Genomic DNA, 7,500 nt, shown 5'->3' on the forward strand with positions numbered 1-7,500 from the left:
ATAGAGCTCTCAGGTCTTTTTTTTTTTGCCTTTAAATGACTAAATAATTTAATGATTATTATATCATGATTAAAGCACTTTCACCTGCAACGTTTGCAGGAAAAGTGCTTTACAAATAGCGTAAAGTTGTTATTATTATTATTATTATTATTATTATCATCTTCTTTATCATCATTGTGATGGCGCTGTCATGCAAATCAGATTTAGCCACCGTCCTGGTATGAGTGGATGTTGGTTTCAACGCACCTTGTTGCTTCTTGTCAGTCTGTCTGTGATATTATACTATAAATGGTACCTGATGCCTCCGTGCTTGGCACTCAGCATTAAGGGTTGGATTGGGGGGTAAGACCCTGGCACATACAAGCGTCATGTCCAGTGGGTGTACTTGTACATCAAGCCACCTCACGCTACGGAAACAGGAGATAGGCTCCTGCTCCTAAGGGCCGTTAGGCTCCAGAACCATCGGCTCTCAAGGCTACTTACTTCCCGAAAGTGGAATGAAAGTGGTCTTGAAATGCAAAGTTACGGTGTGTGTAATCAGTGTGTGTACTGTCTGTATGCAAAAGGTAACAAACAAAAAGAATATGTTGGTGTGGTGTGGCGTGAATGTGTGTGTGTAAACATGGTTGAAAACCCTCAGGTGTCAGCAGGGCCGGTCCTGGGCATTTAGGTGCCCTAGGCGAGAGTATGATTTGAAGCCCCCCCCACTCCCCCCAAATTTTAGGGGCGCCACCACCACCACCACCACATTAAGCCACCAGTACTGCCTCATCACCACCCACACATTCAACAGTAAAAATATGGACAACAATGGTTTCAAGACAAAAATATTATTTTTTATAAATTAAAATCACAGAAATCAGAAAACAAGGTACAAATAAACATATTCAAACAGTAATAGTGCAATCAAAAAACAAGCTACAAAATAATTTACCGTAAATGTAAAGATTATTATTTTATTTTTTTTATATTTTTTTGGCCATTTGGCGCCCTCCAGGCATTTGGCGCCCAAGGCGACCGCCTAGTTCGCCTATGCCTAGGACCGGCCCTGGATGTCAGGACTCATCCAACCCAAAAAAGAGAATTCCCTTCCTTATGTTCTATCTTGGGTCCCACTGTCAAAATAAAAGTCTCTTAGTCTTAGACAGGCCAAAGTACTACTCAAAATGGGAAGTTTTTCATAAATAATAACATGAAGATTTTTGGCTCCAACAACCATCATCATCAAAATAATGTGTTTATTTTATACAGCACTTTTCTCAGTACTCAGAGGCAACACATTCCATGGAGAGAACAAGAATAGACAGATTAATGCAAGTCAAACAAAAGGCACAGTCGCTGAAAACAACAATAGTTGAAGATGAAAAGCACGTTTAATTATAAAGATGGATCCTTTGATGTGGGTTGAGTGTTCCAAGGGGTGGGGGGGGGGTAGTAAAGCTAGGTCATGGCGATGAAGGGTAGGTAGTTAGTTATGTTTAGTCATGGTGATGATGTATAGGTAGTTATGTTTAGTCATGGTGATGAAGGGTAGGTAGTTATGTTTAGTCATAGTGATGATGGATAGGTAGTTATGTTTAGTCATAGTGATGATGGATAGGTAGTTATGTTTAGTCATAGTGATGATGGATAGGTAGTTATGTTTAGTCATAGTGATGATGGATAGGTAGTTATGTTTAGTCATGGTGATGAAGGGTAGGTAGTTATGTTTAGTCATGGTGATGAAGGGTAGGTAGTTATGTTTAGTCATGGTGATGAAGGGTAGGTAGTTATGTTTAGTCATGGTGATGATGGGTAGGTAGTTATGTTTAGTCATGGTGATGAAGGGTAGGTAGTTATGTTTAGTCATGGTGATGAAGGGTAGGTAGTTATGTTTAGTCATGGTGATGAAGGGTAGGTAGTTATGTTTAGTCATAGTGATGATGGATAGGTAGTTATGTTTAGTCATGGTGATGAAGGGTAGGTAGTTATGTTTAGTCATGGTGATGAAGGGTAGTTAGTTATGTTTAGTCATGGTGATGAAGGGTAGGTAGTTATGTTTAGTCATGGTGATGATGGGTAGGTAGTTATGTTTAGTCATAGTGATGATGGGTAGGTAGTTATGATGGGTAGGCAGTTATGCATGTATGGTTCTTCTAGGCGAACCTGGTTAACATGTAGGCCTACATGCCTATGGCTATGTAGGCCTACACGCTATGCTAGTTATGGCTATGTAGGCCTACACGCTATGCTAGTTATGGCTAGGGCTGCAACTAACGATTATTTTGGTAGTCGACTAATCTGTCGATTATTTTTTCGATTAGTCGTGTGGCTTTTCGCTGCGCGTAAATGGCGACGCAGAAGCATAAATCCGGCTTAACTAGCTATCTAACCTAACGTTACGCCAAGCTACAGCTGCTCACAGAGCTAGTTGATTGGCTAGCTAGCATTGCTGGCTAGACTACAGACAGCTCACGTTAGTAGGCTACGCTTGGCGCTGTTTATCTTACAGACAGCTCGCTGGTGGACTCAACATAATTGAAATAGCATTCACTTATCAAGCATCATTCATGATCATCCACCATGACTACCTGGTATTTTAATAGCGACCACCCCTCACTTCATTTCATCTCGCGTTCTCCTGGCTTCAACATGGAAAACCCCTGCTACGTAACGTTACATACAAGCGCCTCTGTCTGTCACACGCGTGCCACAGGGCAAATAAATTAATAGCACAAATGCTCATAGCATGTACAGCCCTGTCCATGAGACGTTGTTTTCCAACATGTAACAGTAAAGCTAACATAAACATTACGACCCTAACAATATAACGTTAGCCAGTTGGCTAACAACGTTAGCTAAAACTTACCCAGCTGATTCTTGCATGGCTCCCGTTAAAAAAATAAAAAAATTAAAATACGATTAGTCGACACTAAAATTCCACGTCGACGAGTTTTTATAATCGACGTCGTCGATTATGTCGACTAATCGTTGCAGCCCTAGTTATGGCTAACATGTAAGCCTACATGCTATACATTTACATACATATTTCATATGCCATTTAGCTGACACTTTTATCCAAAGCGGCTTACATTGCAATGAGTGCATACATTTTTCACTATATATGGTCCCAGCGGGAATCGAACCCACAATCTAAGCGTTGTTAGTGCCATGCTCTACCCTGAGCCACAGAGGACTACATTCAGTCATTTAGCTCATGCTTTTATTCATAGCGGCTGACAGCAAGTACATCTGTCCGTCTGAAGTAAGTGAATCATCTCTACATCAGTCACCGTCAGTAGAACCGTACATGAGAACCAGTGCTGTCAGCAGTCACAGTGCTGGAGAAAGGTTTTTGAATAATATATACAGTGCTCTTCACAATTATTGGCACCCCTCGTAAAGATGAGCAAAAAGGGTTATACAAAATGCACCTTTTGGTGAATTAGCTTAATGTCACACTGGGAAAAAAGAGAGACAGCCAACCTTTAATTTAAGTAAATGTATTCTGCAGAAAAAAAAATCCCTTTGCCAAGAAAACACCACTGAGTCTTACACCGTTCTCTTGTAACGTGTAATAAGGTAGGAGAATACAGAGCAAGGAGTCTGAGACCAATCCTCTTTACTGAATGTCTCCAGATCATCCAGGGTCCCAGGTCCTCTCTTCTGCTCTCTCCTCTCCAGCTCAGCCCACAGGGTTTCAATGGGGTTTAGGTCAGGGGACTGAGATGGCCCTCGGAGAAGCTTGTTTTTGTGTTCAGTGAACCATTTTTGTGTTGATTTGGACGTCTGTTCTGGATCATTGTCCTGCTGGAAGATCCAATGACGACCCAGTTTTAGTTTCCTGGCAGAGGCAGCCAGATTCAGATTTAACATTTCCTGGTATTTCAAGGTTCCCAGGGCCTTAGGAGGAAAAACAGCCCCACAACATCACTGAACCTCCACCAGACTTAACTCTGGGGATCAGGTCCTTTTCGGTATAGCCAAATGTACTCTTCTTTTTGCGCCAAACACACCGTGAGTGCTGCCAAAAAGCTTAATTTCTGTTTCATCTGACCATAGAACACGGTTCCAGTCATCATTCAATCCAGTTGCATAGATAATTCATCAATACAATAAAATCAGCAAAGAAAGTCTAGAACAAAGGGAGCCAAACCAAACGTCTATTTTCCTCTGGATTAACGTGTATCAAACCATCGTTAAGAAGCCCGTTGGCACTTTAGAGAGACCTCCCCAGGAGGGTGTGTGTGTGTGTGTGTGTGTGTGTGTGTGTGTGTGTGTGTGTGTGTGTGTGTGTGTGTGTGTGTGTCTGTGTGTGTGTGTGTGTGTGTCTGTGTGTCTGTGTGTCTGTGTGTCCTCAGTGATAATAAGCCTCTAGCTGCTGATAGGTTGTGAAGGAGCTGGCAGCTTAGTGGACTAACAAGGCCTACACACACACACACACACACACACACACACACACAATACGTACACACACACACACACACACACACACACACACAATATGTATACACACACACACACCGCTCTGAGACCGTCGGCAAATTACCCCATCACACACACACCGCTCTGAGACCGTCGGGATATTACCCTGACACACACACACACACACACACTTCACACACAGCCATTAACAGAAAAATGACCTGTGTAAAATGCCTCACCAGCGATATTTTTAAAGCTCTGAGTGAGTGAGTGAGTGAGTGAGTGTGTGTGTGTGTGTGTGTGTGTGTGTGTGTGTGTGAGTGTGTGAGTGTGTGAGTGTGTGAGTGTGTGAGAGTGTGAGAGTGTGTGAGTGTGTGTGTGTGTGTGCGCGCGCGTTGCAGTCAGTGGTTTAACTGTCAGAGTCTTACACTAATGATGTAAATGCATCTCCTGGGACTGACGTGTTTGATGCCCTTCCTCATTCCACGCATCGCAATGAGCCCAGCCTCTCATTTCTACCTCCTCCAGCCTCCCCTGGTGTGAGGTGTAGCAGACTCTAGACTAGCCTAGCGAGGAACTCATCATCATCATCATCACAACACTGTCTGACAGTGTCAGACCCTTTTCTAGTGATTTAATTGGATGACAGCTCATATGTGTGTGTGGTGGAACTCCATATGACAGTATACTGGCAGCTGATTGGCTGAGCCTCAGGGCTGTCATGGAGGAGAGCGTAATCACTGGCCTGTTAGCCTGCTGCTCTACGCATGATACAACCCAGAGGGAGGGAGGGAGGTCAGATGAGCTGTGGTGATATCTTACCAGGGAGGGAATAAAGTGGGGGGGGGGGGATGGAGAGAGAGAGAAAAGAAAAGAGAGAGAGGGGTTAGATGTGCTGTGGGTGGTATTTCACTAGGGCGGAAGGAAAGGGAGGGAGAGAATGAGAGAGAAAAAGAGAGAGAGGTCAGATGTGTGTGTGTGTGTGTGTGTGTGTGTGTGTGTGTGTGTGTGTGTGTGTGTGTGTGTGTGTGTGTGTGTGTGTGTGTGTGTGTGCAGCTGTTCCCCAGCCTCAGCAGGAGGGTCTTCACTAAGACAGCGGTAGTCTGGTTACCAGGACACGACTGTCGCTAGGGCGGTGAACATGCTACTGCTAACATGTGAGAGGTGTAACCGTGACGATGGCTGTGAGGTCTGAGGACGTGTCAGGGTTAACCCACTCCTCAGCCACCCAGGAACTGTCTCTCTCTCTCTCTCTCTGTCTCTCTGTCTCTCTCTCCCTGTCTCTCTCTCACTCTCTGTCTTTCTGTGTGTGTGTCTCTCTCTCTCTCTGTCTCTCTTTCTGTCTCTCTCACTCTCTCTCTCTCACTCTCTCTCTCTCTCACTCTCTCTCTCTGTCTCTCTCACTCTCTCTCTGTCTCTGTAAGTCTCTCTCTTTCTGTCTCTCTGTCTCTCTCTCTCTCTGTGTGTGTCTCTCTTTGTCTCTTTGTGTCTCTCTCTTTGTCTCTCTGTCTCTCTCTCCTCCTCTCTTCCCCAGCCTCTAGTTTGTGTGTTGCCGCTCCCTGAGTTTCCTAGCAACGGTGGGTTTTATCCCCGAAAATAGGGCTTTGATGAAAGGGGCAATAGTGGCGTGTAGTGTGGCATTACAGGAACGGAAGATCAGAATAATACTCTCCCTCCCTCCCTCCCTCTATCCTCCCCTCTCTCCCTCCTCTACCCCCCCTCTCTCCCTCCTCTACCCCCCCCTCTCAATAGTGGTAGTGTGTAGGGTGGCATTACAGGAACTGAAGATCAGAATTATGCCCCCCCCCTTTCCCTCCTCTACTCCCTCTTCCCTCCACCTCTCCTTCCCACCCCCTTCTCTCCCTCCACCCTCCCTCCTCTGCTCTCTAAGGACCCTGACTCAGCATTGTCTAGCCATTTCCTTGACTTGACCTTTTTTTAAAGTGTTTTCTAATTTTATTTTCTGAAGAAGGATTCTTCTTTCCTTTGTAATACTGTTAGACCTGCCATATGAATGAAAGGCTACGTTAATCCCTTCCATGGTGTAGGCTTGTTATGTGGTGTGCCTTCAAGGCTAGGCTAGGATAGGCTAGGCTAATTCCCTCCATCGTGTAGGCTTATTATGTGGTGTCTTCAAGGCTAGGCTAGGCTAATCCCCTCCATGGTGTAGGCTTATTATGTGGTGTCTTCAAGGCTAGGCTAGGCTACTCCCTTCCTGGGTGTAGGCCTACGATGTGGTATGTTGTTGTTGGTCAAAAAGTGGCTGAAGTTTGGGGAAATAGCATCTCAACTAATTAGCGCTGTGGGTCTCCTGTACCTGGCACCAGGCTAGCGGATCGCTAGGCTACGCTCTCAGACCTGCTCTGGTTGGACCTCGGTCTGCTGTTTCTCTCTCCATTTCTCCACACTCAAGTATCTATACAAACTCTCTAGGTGTCATTCAGTGTTCCTGTGTGTCTCTCTCGCTCTCACACGGTCTGGTCATTTGGACCGCAAGTCGGTAACCAATCAAAAATGTTCAGACTTTTATTTTAAAACACATAAATATATTTCAAAGTTGTTGAAAATCACAACACACACTTGCTAGTCAAGCCAAGAACACTGCAATGCAATGGATTCGGTGAGTAATCCCCACTGCTACCTAGTTAACTATAACACTACTTCACATTGTTAGCAGGCTCACAAAACAAGCTGTGTTAGTTGACTAGCGAGTGTGTCATTGATTTTCAACAACGCTGAAATGTGTTTACATTTTTCAAAACAAAAATGCCGACTTGCGGACCAGTTGACCTCTGTCAGAAGAACATTGCCTTGTTTTAACGTGTTTACATGTTATTGGATTCCATAATGGGTCGTCAATACTAGTGTGAGTGAGAGTGTGTGTGTGCATGTCTGTGTCTGTGTCTGTGAGTGAGAGTGAGAGTGAGAGAGAGAGAGAGTGAGTGAGTGTGTGTGTGTGTCCATGTCTGGCCTCAGTCATGTGCTGAGTTGCCTGCTCCCTGTTTGCCTCTGCAGGGAGGAGAGGGAGGGAGGGAGGGAGGGAGGGAGGGAGGGAGAGGGGGAGATTGGCCTGCTATGGGCCTGGGACAGTAGTGC

General features: G+C 44.9%; 1 protein-coding gene across 1 annotated transcript in view; it reads left to right on the plus strand.

Moving 5' to 3' along the window:
* Nucleotides 1-7,500, plus strand: part of LOC308164413 (lysine-specific demethylase RSBN1L-like) — a gene marked incomplete at both ends in the record, with an annotated part of 32,516 nt that overhangs the window by 12,402 nt on the left and 12,614 nt on the right. The window lies entirely within an intron of this gene.

The sequence above is a fragment of the Nansenia antarctica genome (assembly GCF_963989245.1).
Source record: "Nansenia antarctica genome assembly, chromosome: 8".
NCBI lineage: Eukaryota > Metazoa > Chordata > Actinopteri > Argentiniformes > Microstomatidae > Nansenia > Nansenia antarctica.